This window comes from Haemorhous mexicanus, chromosome 16, assembly GCF_027477595.1.
Source record: "Haemorhous mexicanus isolate bHaeMex1 chromosome 16, bHaeMex1.pri, whole genome shotgun sequence".
NCBI lineage: Eukaryota > Metazoa > Chordata > Aves > Passeriformes > Fringillidae > Haemorhous > Haemorhous mexicanus.
Window position 1 is genome coordinate 7,080,999 of NC_082356.1, and position 24,256 is coordinate 7,105,254.

The 24,256-nt window shown below is 47.7% G+C and overlaps 1 pseudogene; it reads left to right on the forward strand.

The window, feature by feature from the left end:
* Positions 1-24,256, forward strand: part of LOC132334622 (zinc finger protein 850-like) — an 860,268-nt pseudogene that overhangs the window by 633,962 nt on the left and 202,050 nt on the right.

The following is a 24,256-nucleotide window of genomic DNA, read 5'->3' on the forward strand; positions in this document are numbered from 1 at the left end:
GTTACCCCATGGAATCTCATGGAACAAGGTGTCAATGTGACAGAGCCAGGCCGGATGGAACACTGGAGAACATTGTTACCCAATGGAATCTCATGGAACACCCTGTCCATTTTGACAGAGCCAGGCCTGATGGAACACTGGAGAAGATTGTTACCCAAAGGAATCTCATGGCACCAGGTTTCCATCATGACAAAGCCAGGCCTCATGGAACTCTGGAGAACATTGTTACCCAAGGGAATCCCATGGAACCAGGTGTCCATGGTGACAGAGCCAGGCTAATGGAACCTAATGGAATACTGGAGAACATTGTTACCCAAGGGAATCCCATGGAACCAGGTGTCCATGGTGACAGAGCCAGGCCTCCTGGAACAATGGGGAACATTGTTACCCAAAAGAATCTCATGGAACCAGGTGTCCATGGTGACAGAGCCAGACCTCATGGAACACTGGAGAACATTGTTACCCAGGGGAATCCCAGTGAACCACGTGTCCATGGTGACAGAGCCAGGCCAGATGGAACACTGGAGAATATGGTAACCCAAGGGAATCACATGGAACCATGTGTCCATGGTGACAGAACCAGTTTATTGGAACCTAATGGAACACAGGAGAACATTGTTACCCCATGGAATCTCATGGAACAAGGTGTCCATGGTGACAGAGCCAGGCCTGATGGATCCTAATGGAACACCGGAGAACACTGTTTCTCATTGAAATCTAATGGACCCAGGTGTCCATGGTGACAGAGCCAGACCTGATGGAACACTGGAGAACATTGTTACCCAATGGAATCTCATGGAACCACTTGTCCATGGTGACAGAGCCAGGCCTCATGGAACACTGGAGAACATTGTTACCCAAGGGAATCCTCATGGAACCAGGTGTCCATGGTGACAGAGCTAGGCCTGATGGGACCTAATGGAACACAAGAGAACATTGTTAGCCCATGGAATCTCCTGGAACCAGGTGTCCATGGTTACAGAGCCAGGCCTGATGGAACCTAATGGAACACAGGAGGACATTGTTATCCAAGAGAATTTCACGGAACCATGTGTCCAGTGTTACAGTGACAGGCCTCATGGAACACTGGAGAACTTTGTTACCTAATGGAATCTCATGGAACCAGGTATCCATGGGGACCGATCCGGGCCTCATGGAACACAGGAGAGCATTGTTACCCAATGGAAACTCATGGAACCAAGTGTCCATGGTGACAGAGCTAGGCCTGATGGGACCTAATGGAACACTGAAGAACATTATTACCCCATGGAATCTCATGGAACCAGGTGTCCATGGTGACTGGTCAGGCCTCATGAAACACTGGAGAACATTGTTACCCAAGGGAATCACATGGAACCATGTGTCCATGGTGACAGAACCAGTCTATTTAAACCTAATGGAACACAGGAGAACATTGTTACCCCAGGGAATCTCATGGAGCAAGGTGTCCATGGTGACAGAGCCAGGCCTCCTGGAACAATGGAGAACATTGTTACGCAGTGGAATCTCTAGGAACCAGGTGTCCATGGTGACAGAGCTAGGTCTGATGGAACACTGGAGAACATTGTTACCCAATGGAATCCCATGGAACCACTTGTTCATGGTGACAGAGCCAGGTCTCATGGAACACTGGAGAACATTGTTACCCAGTGGAATCTCATGGAACCAGGTGTCCATGGTGACAGAGCCAGGCCTGATGGAAAACTGGAGACCACTGTTCACCCATGGAATCTCATGGAACCAGGTGTAAATGGTGACAGAGCCAGGCCTCATGGAACACTGGAGAACATTGTTACCCAATGGAATCCATATGGAACCAGGTGTCCATGGTGACAGAGCTAGGCCTGATCGGACCTAATGGAACACTGGAGAACATTGTTAGCCCATGGAATCTCCTGGAACCAGGTGTCCATGGTTACAGGGCCAGGCCTGATGGAACCTAATGGAACACAGGAGGACATTGTTATCCAAGGGAATTTCATGGAACCATGTGTCCAGTGTTACAGTGACAGGCCTCATGGAACACTGGAGAACTTTGTTATCTAATGGAATCTCATGGAACCAGGTATCCATGGTGACCGTTCCAGGCCTCATGGAACACTGGAGAGCACTCTTACCCAATAGAAACTCATGGAACCAAGTGTCCATGGTGACAGAGCTAGGCCTGATGGGACCTAATGGAACACAGGAGAACATTGTTAGCCCATGGAATCTCATGGAATCAGGCGTCCTTGGTGACACAGCCAGGCCTGATGGAAACCTGGAGGACATTGTTACCTAATGGAATCTCATGGAACCAGATGTCCATGGTGAGAGAGCCAGGCCTGATGGAACACTGGAGAACATTGTTACCCAATGGAATCTCATGGAACCAGGTGTCCATGGTGACAGAGCCAGGCCTGATGGAACACTGGAGAAGATTGTTACCCAAAAGAATCTCATGGAACCATGTGTCCATGGTGACAGAACCAGTTTATTGGAACCTAATGGAACACAGGAGAACATTGTTACCCCATGGAATCTCATGGAACAAGGTGTCCATGGTGACAGAGCCAGGCCTGATGGAACACTGGAGAACATTGTTACCCCATGGTATCTCATGGAACAACGTGTCCATGTTGACAGAGCCAGCCCTGATGGAACCGAATGGAACACCGGAGAACACTGTTTCTCATTGAAATCTAATGGACCCAGGTGTCCATGGTGACAGAGCCAGACCTGATGGAACACTGGAGAACATTGTTACCCAATGGAATCTCATGGAACCACTTGTCCATGGTGACAGAGCCAGGCCTCATGGAACACTGGAGAACATTGTTACCCAAGGGAATCCTCATGGAACCAGGTGTCCATGGTGACAGAGCTAGGCCTGATGGGACCTAATGGAACACAAGAGAACATTGTTAGCCCATGGAATCTCCTGGAACCAGGTGTCCATGGTTACAGAGCCAGGCCTGATGGAACCTAATGGAACACAGGAGGACATTGTTACCCAAGAGACTTTCACGGAACCATGTGTCCAGTGTTACAGTGACAGGCCTCATGGAACACTGGAAAACTTTGTTACCTAATGGAATCTCATGGAACCATGTGTCCATGGTGACAGAGCCAGGCCTGATGGAACACTGGAGAATATTGTTACCCAAGGGAATCCCATGGAACCAGGTGTCCATGGTGACAGAGCCAGGCCTGATGGGACCTAATGGAACACTGAAGAACATTATTACCCCATGGAATCTCATGGAACCAGGTGTCCATGGTGACTGGTCAGGCCTCATGAAACTCTGGAGAACATTGTTACCCAAGGGAATCACATGGAACCAGGTATCCATGGTGACAGAACCAGTCTATTTGAACCTAATGGAACACAGGAGAACATTGTTACCCCATGGAATCTCATGGAACAAGGTGTCCATGGTGACAGAGCCAGGCCTGATGGAACACTGGAGAACATTGTTACCCAATGGAATCTCATGGAACAACCTGTCCATTTTGACAGAGCCAGGCCTGATGGAACACTGGAGAAGATTGTTACCCAAAGGAATCTCATGTCACCGGGTTTCCATCATGACAAAGCCAGGCCTCATGGAACTCTGGAGAACATTGTTACCCAAGGGAATCCCATGGAACCAGGAGTCCATGGGGACAGAGCCGGGCCTCCTGGAACACTGGAGAACATTGTTACCCCATGGAATCTCATGGAACCAGGTGTCCATGATGACAGAGACAGGCCTCATGGAATACTGGAGAACATTGTTACCCAGTGGAATCTCATGGAACCAGGTGTCCATGGTGACAGAGCTAGGCCTGATGGAACACTGGAGAACATTGTTACCCAAGGGAATCCTCATGGAACCAGGTGTCCATGGTGACAGAGCCAGGCCTCATGGAACTCTGGAGAACATTGTTACCCAAGGGAATCCCATGGAACCACGTGTCCATGGTGACAGAGCCAGGCTAATGGAACCTAAATGAATACTGGAGGACATTGTTATCCAAGGGAATTTCATGGAACCATGTGTCCAGTGTTACAGTGACAGGCCTCATGGAACACTGGAGAACTTTGTTATCTAATGGAATCTCATGGAACCAGGCATCCATGGTGACCGATCCAGGCCTTATGGAACACTGGAGAGCATTGTTACCCAATGGAAACTCATGGAACCAAGTGTCCATGGTGACAGAGCTAGGCCTGATGGGACCTAATGGAACACAGGAGAACATTGTTAGCCCATGGAATCTCATGGAACCAGGTGTCCTTAGTGACACAGCCAGGCCTGATGGAAACCTGGAGAACATTGTTACCTAATGGAATCTCATGGAACCATGTGTCCATGGTGACAGAGCCAGACCTGATGGAACACAGGAGAACATCGTTACTCAAGGGAATCCCATGGAACCAGGTGTCCATGGTGACAGAGCCAGGCTAATGGAACATAATGGAACAGTGGAGAACATTGTTACCCCATGGAATCCCATGGAACCAGGTGTCCATGGTGACAGAGCCATGCCTCAAGGAACACTGGAGACCTTTTTACCCCATAGAATCTCATGGAACCAGGTGTCCATGGTGACAGAGCCAGGCCTGATGGAAAACTGGAGACCATTGTTAACCCATGGAATCTCATGGAACCAGGTGTCCATGGTGACAGAGCCAGGCCTGATGGAACCTAATGGAACACAGGAGGACATTGTTATCCAAGGGAATTTCATGGAACCATGTGTCCATTGTGACAGTGTCAGTCATCATGGAACACTGGAGAACTTTGTTACCTAATGGAATCTCATGGAACCAGGTATCCATGGTGACAGATCCGGGCCTCATGGAACACAGGAGAACATTGTTACCCAATTGAAACTGATGGAACCAGGTGCCCATGGTGACAGAGCCAGGCCTCATGGAATACTGGAGAACATTGTTACCCCATGGAATCTCATGGAACCAGGTGTCCATGTTGACAGAGACAGGCCTCGTGGAACACTGGAGAACATTGTTACCCCATGGAATCCCATGGAACCAGGTGTCCATGGTGACAGAGCCAGTCCTCATGGAACACTGGAGAACATTGTTACCCAAGGGAATCCCATGGAACCAGGTGTCCATGGTGACAGAGCCAGGCTAATGGAACCTAATGGAATACTGGAGAACATTGTTACCCAACGGAATCCCATGGAACCAGGTGTCCATTGTGACAGAGCCAGGTCTCATGGAACACTGGAGAACATTGTTACCCCATGGAATCTCATGGAACCAGGTGTCCATGGTGACAGAGCCAGGCCTGATGGAAAACTGGAGAGCACTGTTAACCCATGGAATCTCATGGAACCCTGTGTAAATGGTGACAGAGCCAGGCCTGATGGAACACTGGAGAACACTGTTACCCCATGGTATCTCATGGAACAACGTGTCCATGTTGACAGAGCCAGCCCTAATGGGACCTAATGGAACACTGAAGAACATTATTACCCCATGGAATCTCATGGAACCAGGTGTCCATGGTGACAGAACCAGTCTATTTGAACCTAATGGAACACAGGAGAACATTGTTACCCCATGGAATCTCATGGAACCAGGTGTCCATGGTGACAGAGCCAGGCCTGATGGAACACTGGAGAACATTGTTACCCAACAGAATCTCATGGAACAATGTGTTCATTTTGACAGAGCCAGGCCTGATGGAACACTGGAGAAGATTGTTACCCAAAGGAATCTCATGGCACCAGGTTTCCATCATGACAAAGCCAGGCCTCATGGAACTCTGGAGAACATTGTTACCCAAGGGAATCCCATGGAACCAGGTTTCCATGGTGACAGAGCCAGGCTAATGGAACCTAATGGAATACTGGAGAACATTGTTACCCAAGGGAATCCCATGGAACCAGGTGTCCATGGTCACAGAGCCAGGCCTCCTGGAACAATGGAGAACATTGTTACCCAGTGAAATCTCATGGAACCAGGTGTCCATGGTGACAGAGCCATGCCTCAAGGAACACTGGAGAACTTTTTTACCCCATAGAATCTCATGGAACCAGGTGTCCATGGTGACAGAGCCAGGCCTGATGGAAAACTGGAGACCATTGTTAAGCCATGGAATCTCATAGAACCATGTGTCCATGGTGACAGAGCCAGGCCTGATGGAACCTAATGGAACACAGGAGGACATTGTTATCCAAGGGAATTTCATGGAACCATGTGTCCATTGTGACAGTGTCAGTCATCATGGAACACTGGAGAACTTTGTTACCTAATGGAATCTCATGGAACCAGGTATCCATGGTGACCGATCCGGGCCTCATGGAACACAGGAGAACATTGTTACCCAATTGAAACTCATGGAACAAGGTGTCCATGGTGACAGAGCCAGGCCTCATGGAATACTGGAGAACATTGTTACCCCATGGAATCTCATGGATCCAGGTGTCCATGTTGACAGAGACTGGCCTCATGGAACACTGGAGAACATTGTTACCCAAGGGAATCCCATGGAACCAGGTGTCCATGGTGACAGAGCCACTCCTCATGGAACACTGGAGAACATTGTTACCCAATGCAATCTCATGGAACCAGGTGTCCATGGTTACAGAGCCAGGCCTCATAGAACATTGGAGAACATTGTTACCCAAGGGAATCCCATGGAACCAGGTGTCCATTGTGACAGAACCAGTCTAATGGAACCTAATGGAGCACAGGAGAACATTGTTACCCAATGGAATCTCATGGAACCAGTTGTCCATGTTTACCAATCCGGGCCTCATAGAACACTGGAGAACACTGTTACCCAATGGAATCTCATGGAACCAGGTGAGATTGCATTGGGTAACAGTGTGGTGACAGAGCCAGGCCTGATGGAACACTGGAGAACATTGTTACCCATGGAATCTGTCGTGGTTTGAGGGGAAATTGTTTTTTTGGGATGGTGTGGTAACACCAATCGGTGTCTAGATTTTAATATTGGCACCTGGTTTGTCCACTGATGGTATGGATACGCCTCTGAGAACACAGGGGTTATAAGCTGTGAACTCCCACTGGAAGTTGCTTTTGAGTTCCAGCCCTTGACCAGACGAGACCTCTCCCCTGTCCAGCTCTGAGCTGGGCAGTGGGGGGGAAGGGAGCCATGTGGCCGGAGGGAGGTAGGCCAGGCCTGGGCCGAAGGGTGGAGGAGCATTGCACTGCCAGGGCTTCGGGCAGCCATCCCCCATTCCCCCCCCCGGAGGGAGAGAGAGCGAGAGCAGCCTGTGCCTGTGATAGCGCGGCTGGAGTGAAGGAGAAGGGGGGGGTGCCCAGCAGGGCAGCCAGCCGTGGGAGTTCATGAACCAAACCGGCAGAGCCTGGGACTTTTAACCCTTCTTGGGACGATGGAAACCTTGCAAATGCTGATTCATCCTGGAGTTGGTGAGATTGAGAGAAGTTGAGAAGAATTCTAGGTGGGAGGAGATGATGGAGTGGCTTTTGGCTGGACTTTTCTTGGATAGCTATGGACAGAACCCTTCAGTTCCTGTGACACAGAGACTGCATCTAGGGGGAGGCAATGGCTCAGAGCCAGGAGAGTGCGGTGATGTGAGAGTGTGTGAACAGAGACGAAGGGTGGAGGAGAATGGTGGTGGTGCCCTTCATCTCCGAAGAAGAAGAAGAGGAAGATGATCTCTGTTCAAGAGACCCCTCAGCCCCAGGGGGTGAAACATGGCAGGGACAGGTGTCCCAAAAGGAGAGGGACTGTGCTCTTTTTTGGAACTGGACAAAGCATCCTTAAAGGGAAAAAACCCTAGAAGCAGCTCTGGTCCATGTGCAGTGGTGAGAGCACTGGACATGGAAGGAAGAGGTCACAATGGCAAAATGTTTTCCGGGCGGTGCCACACGTGACACGGAAACACGAGAAGTTTCGCCTGTTTCCTGGGTGAAGTCTGTGGTGCAAGAGGGACTCCTCTCTTCTCAAAGAATTGAGAATTGATTATCCAAAGGGTGGTAACAGAATTAGGAAATTTGGTGGGGGGAGGAGGAGGAAATTGTGAAGGTTTTCATCCTGTGTTCTGTGTGTTTTTTCCCTGTAGTTTTTTGTTAATAAAGTTTTTTTCCTTTCAATCGTAAGTTGGAGCCAGCTCGGCTCTGTCTCTGATCACATCTCACAGTAGATACCAGGAAAAGAGGTTTTCTCATGGAAGCACTGGCATTTCACCAGGCTCAGACCATGACACTGATAGTCAAGGAAACATAGCTGCTAACCAGCCTACTATTTGTCTGTTTGAATTGCAACCCTGTTCACCTGAACAACTGCAGCAGCAGGCTGATGCAGCCTGTGTCTCTGACATGGGTTTGCCCATTTTCTATAAGAGAACACACACAAGACTCCAGAGACAAATGCAACTGCAGACAAAATCTCAACAGCAAGTTGAATTTACATACATACATTCCCTTTCCTGAGCACATATCCTCCCCACAAGGAAATACAAAATCATATCAACATATTGGTAAATAACCTTTCCATGTCTCTCTCTTTCTAGACACTCTCAGAAACTATGGGTTTGCATTTGCAAACTCTCTTTTTTGAACTAAACCACGTTCTGCTGTTTAAGGAAATCCCAGTGAGCAGTGACCTACTTCGACAATTCAGGTTCGGTTACATGCAAACATTCATCTTTATAAATTCACTTCACCAAAACATTGCTTATTGCATGTTCCAAATTTTGGACTGCAGATTGGCAAATAGAAAAGGAGTGTTGTTGTAACACAGAAAAAAAACCAACTTACCATTATTTGACACCAGTACTAAGATGACAGAAACAGACATTCTTTTCAAGTTCACATCAGAATCCTTTTTAATTCAAAATAAAATGAGTTCTTCAAGCAATGCAGAAGTACACAAAGTCTGTTGACAAGACACTGAAAACAAAAAGTGAAAACCATTAAGTCCTAAAGGAAGCTACTCATCATCCTAAATTATTAAGTTTCAGTTGTGGCCAGTATTTGGGGAGCAGAGACAGGGCAGGACTATGAAGTGCCTGAGGGCTTCCCCCTGCAGTGAGTTCTACACCAAGCAGGACCCTGGCAAGCTCTGGAACAATCCAGGAGTCACTGAACACTTGCTGCTGAGGGAGAGGGGGAGTGCAGCTGTCTGGTAACTTAAAGACACCCTGTGTGCACAAGTCAGCAAGGCACAGATCAAATCTGGGGATGGACAGGGCAACTGGGGCACCTTCCCTGCCCTTGCTCCAACTGACAATCTTGTAGTCTCATTTTGTGAGACCAAAAGAAAGTGGAGACAAAGCAGGAGCACAAGTAATGACAGGGGGCCATAGCACACTCAGAAATACAAACAGTGTTATTTTTATTGCCATTACTCTCTAGAATAATCCCCAATGTAAATAAAGCTGCTTCCTTTACGATGCAATGAGCACGCGACTTGGCAAGGTCATTTCTAAACATCAAACCACCAATTCCTCCAAAGTATTCGCTTGCTTCACCTACAAGAGGAAAAAAGAACAGAAACTTTTGCTTCTGTTTCTCTGCAAAATGAAAGGCTTCTATGATTTTCCAACATCTCAAGCCTTATGTCCTTTAGACATTTTTACAGTGCCCACCAGTTCCTTGGCATATATGGTGAACATAAATGCCTGCATTGTTTCTAAGGAAAAGCCTTTCTTACTGTTTTGTTGGCAAATGGAATAGACAGTGACCACAGCCTCCTGCTGAGACAGAGGGCAGTCCAACTGAGATTTAAGGCATTCCAGCAGTAAGGTCAGATCTGTTTTCATATCTAGGAGCAAACACAAAAAGCTTCATTAAATTGTTATCTTTTCTCTCTATTAATCTAGTCAGTATTAGAATAAACCTGTCAAAATGCAGTATGTAGGTGTATTTTAAAAAAGGGGGGGAAGTGAGCCAAAATGGAGCTACATCACTTCTATTCAGCCACAAACAACAAACCTAGAAATATTTCTGTCCATCCTTTGTTATTTGAGCATGAGTTCCTTTGCAGAGTAACAGCCTCCTTTTAATATTTCTGGCCTTTAATTACTAGTAATTCTTAGTAAGTCTGATGTAAACTACTAAATATTACATTCACAGTTGCAAGGTGCATTAAGTGTAAATAATACACAGCCATTAAAGTATTCAGAGTGCAAATAAAATTCAGAGTGCAGTTGAAAATCTGTGGAGTAGTAAGGAAAGAGTCCAAGAGCACAAGGCTGCTCCGTGGTACTGAGGTAAGGAGACATAAACCATGCAGCACAGCAGCAGAGCCCTCAGGTGGTTGGAGATGTAACACAAAATATTCTCTGGGCACCTACACACAACCCTGGGTGGGAAAACAGACTTGGAAAATCTGCTTCTTAGTCTTTGGGGTATCATTAAAAGACTTAGTTGATAATTATTTCTAACAGTGACAGAAGGTATTGTTTACTGTAAACTCTTACAAGGTCTGAGGGTTCTTAAAGAAGTTAAAATACAATAAAAATGTGGATAAATATTAGCAAATTAAAAACAAAAAAATGTGACTTCGTGGTGGTGTGTTTTACTATGTGTGCAGGTTTGACATTGGATTTACCCTTTGCATAGCCAATACAGTATCCAAAATGTGGAAATTAGGAAAAAGCATGTTCTCCCAACTGCTCACCACCCCACAACAGGCCTATCACAGTCTACTAAAACTTTGTAAAATTGATGCAGATTATAATGACAAATTATATTAGATATCTTACCACACTGATTTATCTGCACCTTTTGAGTGTTCCTTTTTTTTAAATCTCTGTTCTTGTTCTACAACAGCAAGGAAAAAGTTTTTTCAGTTCTGTTCAGATTAGCAGTGTTTATAATATATGCAGTAGAAATGACACCATTTTTCCAAAATGCACTTTTCCTAGTTTTCTGCTTTTACTTTGTCATCTCTCACACACACACAGTTGAATGTATTGTTGTATGGCAGAGTTTTCCTTTGGAAATACAGTCTTTTATGACAGCCCTGCATTTGTAACCACCAGGTGATCATCTTTTGAGAGTGGACATTCTGCAGAAATCAGGTCATTCCATGTTACCCCTGAGGGGCACTGTCAGTAAAGAACATCCCCTGCTCTGTGTCACTGATCACAACAAAGCTGATCCAACTTTCCTTACAAGAGTGGCCACCTTTGCCATCAGCCAACAACTGGCACTAAGACCAAGTCATGTTACTTAGGGGGTGAACACTCTAAAACACTCGGCCTCCTGCTGCTCAAGGAGCCACCAAACCATCAGCATTGTTCTGGCAGCACTGATCAAACCAAGGGCAGTGAGCACAGAGACATGTTCCTTACAGGGAGAACCCACTGAAATTCTCCAAAGACATTGCCACATTACATGAACCATGCAACCCACAAAACCCCACAGCATTGCTTCTTCACAAACCCCACGGGGCAGCCTCTGAGAGCAGAGCAGCAGAGTGACATTCAGCTTTGGAGGCACAAAGATGCTCCCTCAAACATGCCCCAAGTCCCAAACAGAGAAGGCTGATGCAAGCATCACAGTAACCTCTTACAATTTCTCCAAAAATGACTTGGCTCCAGGTAGAAACTTGAAATCAGTGGCAAATGCAGCTTAAGAATGGATTCATTTTCCTTCTCCAAGTGGAGCAAAGGCTCAAAGCAGAATCCTTGTCATCCTAATGAAGACAGCCAGCCCTGCTTTCTCTTGGGAGTTACTGACTGCCCCCATTCCTTTGCTGCTTCCCTTACACAGCAAGAATTGAGAGTGGTCATCTCCCTGCAGCCTTTCAGAAGTGATAATAAGACATGCATTTCATTTTCCTGCAAATCCTACCCTGCCACAACAAGGAAAAAGCTTGCCAGCCTTTCTCACCTCTTTTTGTCCTACTGCCATCACCCTGCCAGCCTAAGAAAAAACACAACCCACCCAAACAAAAGGAAGGCTGTAAAAATGAGTTTGCTCTGGAGCTAATTGCTTTTCAGAAGAGTTTAATTTATTACATGTTTATACAATTCTGCAATATAAGAAGCACAAGGGGTTTAAAACTGGATGTATACAAGGATGTATATTTCGACCTTTACCTTGATCTTTTTGACTTTTGCAACCTACAGGAGGTACACAAAATAGTATTGATAAGCCAGCATACATTAATTAGATGCAAATAGCTGACCTCGGTTGTTTCATCACAGAGCAAGGTGGAGAGACAAACAACTAGATTTGCTTCAACAAACAGCTGGCAAATGTTCCATCTAAAACTCTTCTCCATCATTTATGGAAAATAACCCAGTAACATTGCTTCAGACTTCAGAAACCACTCCTGGAGAAGTGCAGATCTGTCAATGTGTGTGCTCAGCAGCACCAGAGCACATGGCTGGCACGGTCAGTAGACCAGCCAGCCTGGGCAGGACTTATCCTTCGAAACCCAGGGAGCAAAGCCCAGAGGGGAGAAGTGCGGGTTGTTGGCGTCCTGTGGAAACCAAACCCCACAGCAGCAGCTGAGGCCGTGAGGACGCTGCGCTGTGGAACAGGACTTGGGGCTCTCCTGGCCTATTTCAGCTCCCTCGCACCCTCCTCCCTCAGATGGGCCGTGTGTGATTTACAGCTCTTTATCAGAGCTCCCCTCTGAAGCCTTAGCAAGCACCCCAGATCAGCCCAAAGATAAAAGGGAAAGAACATATACAAATTTAAAATAAGAGCGGGGGGTGGGGAGGGGGGGTTTTGAAGGCAACAGTCTAAAGACGAAACAGCAGCTGCATTCTTCTGTGGGAAGGCTGGGGAGTCCCGAGGGGGGAAATGGGGCACGGCTCGGGTACCTGTGATCCAGTGGCGCGGGTGGCTCCGGGCAGACCCCGAGGCGAGGCGGGCGCCCGCTGCCGAGCGCTGTCCGGCTGAAGGACGGGATCTGCAGGCTGAGGGGTGGGATCTGCAGGCTGAGGGGTGGGATCTGCGGGCTGAGGGGTGGGATCTGCGGGCTGAAGGACAGCGGAGGTCCCGCCGGGCTGATCTGGGATCTCGCGGAGCTGAGGGCAGAGCCCGACCCGGCCCCTCAGGAGACGCCGCAGCCGCAGCGCCGCCCCAGCGCCTCAGGGTGCGGCCGCCCTCGGACTCGAGACAGCCCTGAGCCTTCCCCTCAGCCAGGCGGGAAGCGCTTGGAATTGTAGAACCGTCAGAGGTGAAAGAGATCTTGAAGAGCATCAGTTCAACGTCAGCCCAGCTCTGACACTTCAAACACAGACCACTAAACCATTTGCCAGTGTCAGATCCAGAGGTCTCTTTAACATCTCCAGGGATGGCAACTGCACCACCCCTCTGGCCAACCTATTCCCAGGCATGAACACCTGAGCAGTGAAATATTTTTCTAAAGTCTAACCTGAATTTCCTCTCAACGTGAGGCCACTTCCTCTGGCTCTCAGCGCAGTCCCAGCAGAAGAGAGCAGCCCCCCCTCAGTGCACGCTCCTGTCAGGGAGTTGGAGAGAGCGCTGAGGTCCCTCCTGAGCCTCTTCTCCAGACTGAACAAACCCAGCTCCCTCAGCTACTCCTCATGGGACATGTTTTCTAGAGACTTTGTGAGCCTTGCTGCCCTTCTCTGGACACACTCAGCCCCTCAATGTCCTTTTTCCCGAGGGGCCCAGAGCTGACACAGCCCTCGAGCTGTGGCCTCAGCAGTGCCCAGCACAGAGGGGCAGGCACTGCCCTGGTCCCGCTGCCCACACTGCTGCTGATCCAGGCCAGGTGCCATTGGCCTCTTGCCCCCTTGGGCACACTCTGGCTCACACTGAGGCGGCTGGTGACCTGCAGGATGTGGCACTTGGCCTTGTGGAACCTCAATGGCCTTGTCCTTGGCCCATTGATCGAGTCTGTCCAAGTCTCACTGCAGAGCCTTCCCGTCCTCCAGCAGATCCACACTCCCACCCAACTGGGCATTGGCAAATTTACTGAGGGTGCTGTCAATCTCGATCTCCAGATCATCAATAAAGAAGTTAACCAGGACCAGCCCCAAAACTGAGCCCTGGAGAACACATTTCAGTGCAGCTCAGTTTGCATACTCTGCAGTTGGAGGCTGCAATGCCCTCACAACAGAAAGAGCTGCCATCCCTTGGCATTGGCCACACACACAGGTGCAGGAAAGAAACCTTTTACTCGGTGTATATGGCTGACAGAGCTGAGCTTTCAGGCACACACTCCCTTTCCCTAATGACCCTGAACTCAAGAGAAGGTATTTCACCTTCCAGCTCTTTGCACCATTGGATCCTCAGACCATCAGAGCTCCACCAGCCTCTCTCATCCTTTTGCACCTTCTCCCCACTCAAGCTGAGGAGCAGCTTTGATACGAAAAAATGCAGTTCTGCTGCCAAGGAGGTGAGCCAATTTGCAAATGCAACTTACCCTACCAAAAACAGCTACTGCCTTTTTCTTTCAGAGGCGAGTCATGAGAAGTAATGAAAATGTGTTGCATTTTAAACCAAAAAGGAAAAGAAACGAAAGCACTCACAGAGGATTTGGCAAAGCCAATAGGTGCCAGTGTGGCTTATCCTGTTGGCTGCTCAGTTATTGCAGCCCTTTGCTACTTTACCATTTGTCTTGTTTGGAGATTGTGCTCAGATAATTCAGTGATGGGTACAAGAGAAATCTAAAAAATCATAGCTGATCTCAAGATAATACAATTTAGGAAAATTTAAATAGATTGTGAAGTATTTACATCAGGGTGATGACAGTTACCACATAGAGACCAAAATAAGCCCTTTTAACAAAACTTCAATTATATCCTTGTTCCTCAAGCCCTACTATCCATTTGTTTGGCTGATTTAGTAGAATGTAAAAATACTGTTCAATAACTTGTATTGTTTATACTTTCCAACACTTCTGTTGTGTTTTCTAAAAGCTGTGAGTATTTTTTAGTTTGAAAAAAAAATCTATTATTTTGGTAGTAACATTGCAGTTCTGTCTTTTCCTCTTGGTACTCAGCTGGAGAAATAAAGGAAAAAAAAGAGGAGAAAAAGTTGCTGAGGTGGACAGTAGATCACAAGGAGCAAAGTTACAGAAGACAAGTGCATTACTACTGCCACTGCTTAAGAGCATCTCTCACAAAAAGCAGACTGGCTACACTGTCCCAACTCCATCATTTCAACTCTCCATCACTTGTTTCCTCCTTTGCAAAGCTAAGCTGAGCCATTTGTACCTAATATGAACAACAACTAGTAATACACACTTACAGTTCTCTTGTATTACTGCAACAGCACTAGGCACCCTTAGAAATTTTAAGGGCAATTGCAATGCTGTCCCTGAATTTAAACCAGATCAAGATATTATTTGTAGCTTATTCTTGAAGGTATTTTGTAGCAAAAGTCAAAAAATTATTGCAGCTGGTCAGTGACTGGACTGTTATGTGTTTGGGATACACACGATGATTTAAGTACTGCTCCATTCTGTGTGACTCCAGGCTTTGAAAAGAGTAATCTTACTTGGCCTTTGGACTCCATTTGGTCTCAGGAATTATGGATCCAGAGTAACTTGTTAGAAGCTTGTGAAAAAATGTCTCTGAAGTTTACAGCAGAGCTGAAGTGTACAGAAGGATGAGGATTCAATGAAGAATTCAATGAATACTAAGAATAAGTTTGAAAAGCATATCCAGTTATCCTACTGTCTATATCCAGTGACTGTCCACTGTTACAGTACAGTGCACAATGTCCCCAGGAAAATTGTGAATGTCATCTTTAGACCAATCTATTCACACATTTTATTTTTGATCAGAGTTACTTTCTACAAATTACCAAGCTGTTTTGCCTTTTTGAGGCTCTTGTTATTTTTGTGTGAAGTATTTCCATGTATAATACAGGTGGCTCCTGTGTCTTGGTTTGGAAAGACAGGTGTTTGCTAAGGAAGTCAGGAGCCTTTCTTGAAATGGAAAAATGTAAACCCCTTCCTTCTGAATTGTTATAAATTTTAAATTAAGGGAGGCTCTCAGGTAAAAATATGGGAGCAGGAATAACAGTTCTTTATTAGGGAAGTGTCAGTGATGGAGAGAGATGGGGAGACTGACTTGGGGATCAGAATCTGATTTTATTGTGGGATACAAGCACTTATATACTATTTTAGGGAGACTAGTAATGTGTACTACAGTGATTAGGTTAAAATCACATACACAAACTTATGCATAAAACAACATCCCTTGCTTGCAGAGTTTAATGGGATTTTCTTTTTCCAGCAAACCCGTCTGATTTTTTTCCAGCAAACCCTTCTTGCAATCTAGGTCTAATTTTCAAAGTCCTGTTTGTTTTGCCAAGGCATCCTGGTATCAAATCTCTTCTGTTAACCACGTCCAAAGTCCATCATCTGTCTTCTGTCCTCCAACAGTCCAACATCTTAACACCTGAATTATGTTACTGACTGATGGGAATGGTTTAGATTGTAACCTCTGTCATCAATGTACAGCTCAGATTCTTAAGGAAGCATCCTGAAGGAGATGATGCCTATTTGGAAAACGTGGGGGTTCCCAGGAGGGGGCACCGCTGATCCAGGGCATCGAGGCGCTGCCTGCAATCGTCCATAACCACCCCTAAGGAGCCTCCAGGGCTTCACCCTCCATGAGCTGCAGCAGACGTGTCAGGAAAGGTGACAAGAGCCCGTGGAATGGTCCTTGTTGCAGGCAGATTAGCCACTTGTAGCTCTTCAAAACTCCCTCCTGTAAAAAAATGAAAAAACTTTACCCGTTCCTAAATGTGAAAAACACGTTCACCCTCCTGTGAAAATGTAAAAAGTTTAATAAAGGACAATGGGAGACCAGGACCATGGAGGACCATGGTTATTATGGCCGGGTGCATCTTGGCACTCAGCCAGGAGCACCCTGTTCCCTTCGGGGATCCCCTGAAATACCTTTTCCCTTTCATCAGCCTGTTGCATATTCATAGACCCTCATGCATATCCATAAACTAGTTTACATATTCCAGGAACTCTTCTACCTGGCCCCTCCTTGGGTCTGCCTTTTCAGAGCATGTGTGTTTCTTGGCTGTGGTTTTGGCTCCTTCTCTTTATCACCTCCAGGTTTTTGGGCCTTGGTCCACTCTGCCTTCAGACAGGGAGAGCTGATAGTTGGCAGATCTGTACAGGTGTCCTCATCCTGTGTGCATTGGATGTTATCCCATCCCAGCAGGCATTTAACACAAGCAGCTATTTCTCTGAGCTTAATTAACAACAGAAATAAAACCCATATATTTGTACCAAAGTTGCTTTAACATCACACATATAAAATCCATTTTAATATCTGTGAAAAGCCACTATTAGAAGATGTATCCATAACATTGCCCATATCTTTCCTTACCCTTTTGTTCCCAAGCCTTCAGCAAGGAGTGAAAACTGCCAGCATGGCACAGGGTTGCTGCCATCTCTCTGTCACCCCGTGTCCCTCTCCTGTAAGAGCCTGAATGAGAGAGGAGGGACTCCAGGCATTTCTTCAAAATGCAGTTTATTGTATCCTGGATGTTACAGCAGTCCAGGGTTGTGCGTGGCAGAGCCTGTGCCTACAGCTGCAGGCAGGCCTGGAGACCCTTTAGCTTTGGTTACAGTGCATTATATACTCTGCTTTGCTGAGCACGTTAACACAGAATAACCAATCTATACCTTTACTTTTACCTATAGCCTATCATAACGCCTGTAATTACCATATTCATGTTACTATTCTCCAATCACTCAAAGTTATTACGTTACAGTTTTAGCTAGAAGTTGTTTTTCAGTTTTCTTGCAGTGGAAAATTCTGAGACCTTTTTTCTACTTGCAATATTGGCAGTCTTGTTTACCTGTGGAATCTTTTTGCTTGGTAAAAACATCTTCTTGTTTGAGGTGGGTTTATCCTTTGCTCTAAGCCATAAAAACCACTTGTAAGTAGCACAGCCTTTGCCTTAGTTACCCAGTAAGACTGGCTCAACAATTCTTTTCTTCTATATCAAAACTTGCTTTCATTTCTATTCCTTTGGCTCATTCTACATTCAAAAATCTTTCTGTCATGCACACATATCTGTTAAAGATTCTTGTCAAACTTTCATCCTTCCCAACACTCTGTGCCACTCTGTCTCTCTTTTCCTGAGGGCAGAACAAGGGACAGAATCCATCCAGAGGTGACACGGGAGCGCTGCTGTCCTCTCTCCGTCCTGTGTCCTCCTTTCCCCCCCATCTTTCCATGTTCCCCTTTCCTGCCTGTCACTGCTGAGTCAGAAATGACACGGATAAATGAGTGACACACTCCATGCATCTTCAGAAGGCCAATAATCATCTTTATTAGGAGACGGATTTTTTTGTACTCGATCCCGATAGAGGTGGACCTGATTGGTTATTTTACATTTCACATGATTGGCTAATTAAGAAAACCCCTTGGGGTAAACAATCCATGAGGAAAACAATTGTCACAAACACCACCTGCGAGGTTGTTCAGGATTCTTCATCTCCAGCTCCCTAATGTTTCCCAGACGGATCCATGGGAAATCTTACCTGGATTGTGTATCCACACCTACCCGGGAAGGTGACGGCCGCGCCGTCCCGGGCCCTCCCTCTAGAAATGGCGTTTACCACGCTGTTTAAGGTTCCCTTTTTTCCTGCCCAAGTCTTTCTTTTCCCATCCCCAACTTCCCCTTCCCCCCTGCTGTTGGAACCCAGGGCACAAGGAATGTCTCCCTGAGAAGTCCTGATCCCCAGGAGATCACTGCTTTTAACTTTTGTCCATGGAGAAAGCTTCCAAGATGGAGGATTTTGGGTGTTGTCTAATCTCCTCCTTGTTCTTCATCTCCTCCATTTTCTGCCGTGTTGGGAGCACAGGGTGATTGGTTGGAAAAAGCTGCAATGCAGACACCGAGTGGCAAACAAAGAATTAGTTACTTGTAGAAAGGTAGAAATAAAATGTGTTCTAAGAGTTAATTGGACAAAGTCGTTTTAAAAGACCTTGAACCTGTGGGTCCTATGACTTTTGGTGCCTTCTCTTTGTACGCTAAGTCTGGTGTGCAGACGGCGTGCTGAACTTTTGGTAAGAGAAAAATGAACAACAGCCTGAAGACTGAAAAAACCAAAGGTCCCGTTCATTTCTCAATCCTGGCACAGAACTTTTTAGGGGTGTCCCCATCAGGGGATCCTCAGGGGGGGTTCACACCTCCCTCCCTCCCCTGGTTCCTGCCCCGCTGCTCAGCCCCACTCCAAGCCCTGCACCCTCGCTGCTTCACAAAAGGACCCAAAATTAACCCCAAATCCACCCAATATTACCTCAGAACCCATCCTGAGGGGCTCTGGGGGGATTTTGGCTGGGTTTGAATCCTACACCAAATCTGGTGTCCGGGAGTTACCAAAACCACCCAAAATCGACCCAGAATTGACCCAAAATTACCTGAAATTCCCAAAACTACCTCCAAATCCATCCTGATGGAGTTTGGGGGAGATATGGAAGGATTTTAGGGGAATTTTAGGGGGAATTTTTAGTAGGTTTGAATCCTACACCCACTTTGGATTCCACAAGGTACCAAAACCCCCCCAAATCCACCCCAAATTACCTGAAATTATCCAAATTCATCCTAAGGGGGTTGGGGGGGGGGGAGTTGAGGGAATTTCGGGGTTCTGGGGGGGATTTTATGGGGGTTTTTTGGCAGTCATCATCATCCAAAACAAAACACCCTATGCCAAAGCCATGACCAAACCCTAAGGACTGTGCCCCTCGTGAAGAGGAGATCAAAGAACTGCTCCCCTTCTGGGGGGAAGATCAAAAGCCAGAGGAGACTAAAATACTAACTCATTAGGTTAAAACGTATTCATTTAATCAAGTATCATCATTTCTGTTCCTTTATCCTTTGTGATTAAGTCCCGAATGCTTTTCTATTCCTCATTAATTTAGCTGAATAATATTCATTTTGGTTTTGTAAACTATTAAGTCATATTCCTGATGTTATATATGGGGTCCCATATGTCTAATTTAATAAACCACAAACCTAAAATTTAGCAGCAGTTTTAACTGAGATAAAATAATACAATCAAATAGAATCCAGTAGTTACAAAAGGAAATTTGGCAGTGGTTTGGATAAAGCATAACCAAAACTGCTCAATCAGGGTACAGGGAGGGCTTCCCACCCTGCCTGATGTGCAAAAGGCAAAAGGATCCAAACATAACTTATGTACTGTGTGCTAATACATATTCATCAATGTTTTCCTGTAAATCTCCTCCTGTTTCTGATTCTTGAAATCTACATCACAACACTACACAGCACATGCTCCCACTGTGGCTAAGGGGGCTTCTGGCTCTCTGGGGCTCTCCTCTGAGGAAGGCCAACAGTCTTCCTCACTGTCCTCTGAACAACCTGGCAGGCTGTGCATGTGCCCCAAGTCCTGTGTTGTGTAAGTAAGCACTATGCTCCAGTTAAGCCTTTTTATTTTATAGATAAGAACACTGTTTTAGACTCCCTGTCTGGAATTGTCCCAACGTTATTCATGTCATGGCCGATCCTGTCCTGGGAGTTGTCTTAACTTCGTCTTGATGCCAATTCTGACTTGGGAGTCTTCCTAACTTTTGTTCATCAAGGCCAATTCCAATCTCCTGTACCCTGTTTCCCACATGTATCATCTACAAAGAAACCCATCTGCTTCATAGCATTAATAAAATATACCTTTCCAATTTTCTTCCCAAAATATTGATATAATTACAATTTTGTTAGCACAAACCACATCCATTTATCACAATTTCCCCATCTTCTCTCTGGATAATATTAATTCATGCTTTTTATTAAAGACTGAATTTTGGTATCTTCTACGTCCCAAAAATCCATGTTTTCACACTCCCTCATTTTTCTTTTTGATCAAATTTGATACATGATATTTTACCTATGCAGGAAATAAAACATGGTATAGACCACAATAGAGTCCAGCTGGTATAAACCACCAGACTTTGTTAGCACGAAACACATCCATTTATCACAACAGGCCAAAAGCTTGGAAAAGGATGAAAGAAACGCTCCGATGATGACGATAACAAACAAAAACCAAAATAATTTATCTTTGACAGCAAATGAACATGGGCTGCCCTCCAGCCCCCCGAGCCTGGCAGGCCGAGCGGTGCCGTTCCCATGGCATGAGGTGCTGGCAGCCTGAGGAGATAAACCAGAGAGCCACGGTCAGTGGCAGCAGGCTCCTGTCCCCCTGTCCTGCCATGGCCTGTGCCCGGGCCAGGCTGCTGGCTGTGCTCAGAGCCCAAACCTCCCAACCCATTCTCTGTTTTCAGAGAAGGGCAACATGGCAGGCACCGTTCCACCTCCTCCGCCTAATCACGGCACAGCAACTCCTCAGCAGCTGCAAGAGCGGGATGCCCGTGTGCCCGCTGCCACCTGCCCAGAGCCCTTCTGCCAGCCGAGCTATGGAGCTGGGTGCCCACCTCTGGAGAGCTGCTGCCAGGAGAGGAGCCGATCACGCACCAGGTCCTCGTCCTTCTGAAAGGGGCTGTCCCTGCAGACCGTGACCCCTGGGGTAGTGCTGCCACTAGACGTGCTCCACAGACGCTGCAGGCACTTCCCCATCCGGTCCGGGCACCAGGTGAAATCCTCCTGGGAAAAAGAGAGAACAATTGCATGAAAGTCAATTCAAAACAAGACCTGGAAACAAGAAAAAGCACAAAGCCTGTCACTGTTTCACAGGCCTGAGGAGGGTCTGACCGCTCCATGAGAGAATTAAACCTGCCCACAGGTGGGGAAAATCCCCACCTTTCCCACATGTAAACGCGCCCCCTTCCTCAAGGGCCTGCAAAGCAGACCAGCTGGGGCACGGCTCCGGAACCCGTCCCCCATCCACATGGATGGATGCTTTTGTCAGGCTGGCTGCTCCCGCCTCACCCCCTGCCAGGCTGGCCGGCAGAAGCTGTCAGCAAGGCCAGCAGCCGGCTCCCCTTCCACAACATCTGTCCCCTGTCCCGCCAAGAAGCAGCTTGGCGGCCAGCATAAAAATTAATATTCCCCAGTGCCACCGAGCGGGGAACCTCTGGCGCAGGGTCAGGCCGAGCCCTGCCCTGCCTGGAAGCACCACCATCCCCCCACCCCTGCGCCGGCTGGGGACTCATCTTGATTTCATCAGGGCACAGAGCGTGTCCTCCAGTCAGGGGCCGCAGCCAAAGCCCATCGGCTCTGCCCTGCCAGCGGCCAGCTCCAGGATGGTGTTCCCAGCTCCACGTTGTGCTCCAGAAGAACATGCCAGCTGTGCCTCAACTTGCAGCGACATCACGATGCCACTGAGCTGCAGGGGGATGTTTCTGCTGTCCCAGTCCGTGGCACCTTCACTGCACTGCCACCACTTCTCCAATAGGACGGGGAGCTCGGAGCCGCTCCCTCCACAGCTCGCCGGGGACCAGTGGAAGCATCTCCTCGGCTGTGCTCTCTCCTCTGCACCACAGCCGCAGGGAAACGCTCTGGGCTTTTCTTCCAGCGCCACGAGACGTGTTCCACTGCTACTTGCTGGGTTCCTGGATCTACTGTGCACAGGGATGCAGCTCTGCTGTCTCCTGGGCCAGGCAGGGCTCCTGCAGCCAAGAATGCTCGAAAAGCTCCTCCAGAGATGGTCTGTCTGTGGGGTCCTTGCATAAACACCACCTGATGAGGTGCTGGCACTCTGTGGAGAGAAACCAGAAATCGCCGCTCAGCGGGACAAAGCTCCTGTCCATGCTCTCCCACATTCCACAGTGCTCAGGCCACACCAGGAGTGCTCAGAGCTGCAGCCAAAAGCTTCCCATCGATCCTCTCTTGCAGAGGACACCAGCACAGAGGCACAGGTGCCACCTCCTCCAGCTAAGCCCAGGAGATCCACCTCCTCACCAGCTGCAAGAGCAGGACGCTTCTGTGCCAGCTGCCCCTCCCAACCCCGTTCTTCCCCTCGTGCCTTGAAGGCGCATCCCCACCTTGAGACACCCGGGCGGGGAAGCAGAGCTGGCCCCGGACGATGTCCTCCTTGGTGTGGAAAGGAAGGTGCCCACAGACCAGCTCATAGAGCAGGATGCCCAGGGACCAGATGGTGGCTGGCTGGCCATGGTAGCAGCCAAAGAGGATCCACTCCGGTGGGCTGTACTCCGGCGTTCCTATGGGACACGGGCACAGCTCATCAGGCATATCCTGCTCCCTCCCTCCCTCCTTCCCTCCCTCCCAGCCAGCCCCTGCCTTGCCAAAAAGCAACTTGGCTTCAGCTGGCTGAAGAAGGATCCCTCTCCCGCCCTCCCTTCCTCCCTCTTCCCCCTATTCCAGCAAACGGGGGAACCCCTGCTGCCTGGCTGGGCCCCGGCTTTGGGCTCACCTGACATCCGGGTGTAGAATGTGTCCTGCAGGATCGTGCTGCACCTGAAGTCAATGAGCTTCGTCTCGCCCGTGGCCAGGTCGACGAGGACATTCTCAGTGCAGAGAAACACGTTCATCCTCCTTTGAAAATGTAAAAAGTTTAATAAAGGACAATGGGAGACCAGGACCATGGAGCAAAGGTTATTACGGCCGGGTGCATCTTGGCACTCAGCCAGGAGCGCCCTGTTCCCTTCGGGGATCCCCTGAAATACCTTTCTCCTTACACCAGCCTGTTGCATATTCATAGACCCTCATGCATATCCATAAACTTGTTTACATTTTCCAGGAACTCTTCTACCTGGCCCCTCCTTGGGTCTGCCTTTTCAGAGCATGTGTGGTTTTTTGGCTGTGGTTTTGGCTCCTTCTCTTTATCACCTCCAGTTTTTGGGCCTTGGTCCACTCTGCCTTCAGATGGGGAGTGCTGATAGTTGGCAGATCTGTGCAGGTGTCCTCATCCTGTGTGCACTGGATGTTATCCCATCCCAGCAGGCATTTAACACAAGCAGCTATTTCTCTAAGCTTAATTAACAATGGAAATAAAAACTATATCTTTATAACAAAGTTAGTTTAAAAAATGGTCCCAGCCTGTATTTGATCCCATACAAGTTGATCCCAGTCTGTGTGGTCCTGATCCATATGGTCCCACTCCCTAGAATCCCAGTCCACAGGATCCCAGTCAAGGTGATCCCAGTCCGTATAATCTCAGTCCAGTATATCCCAGTCTGTGTGGTCCCAATCCATAGGAGCCCAGCCCATATGGTCCCAGTCCATATTTGATCCCACTCCAGGCTATCCCGGTCTGGAGGGTTCTGATCCCCAGGATCCCTGTCCATGTGATCCCCGTCCATGTGATCCCAGCCCATATTTGATCCCAGTCCAGTTTATCCCAGTCTGTGTAGTCCTGATCCATATGGTCCCACTCTGTGCAGTCCCTGTTCATAGGATCCTAGTCCATATTTGATCTCAGCC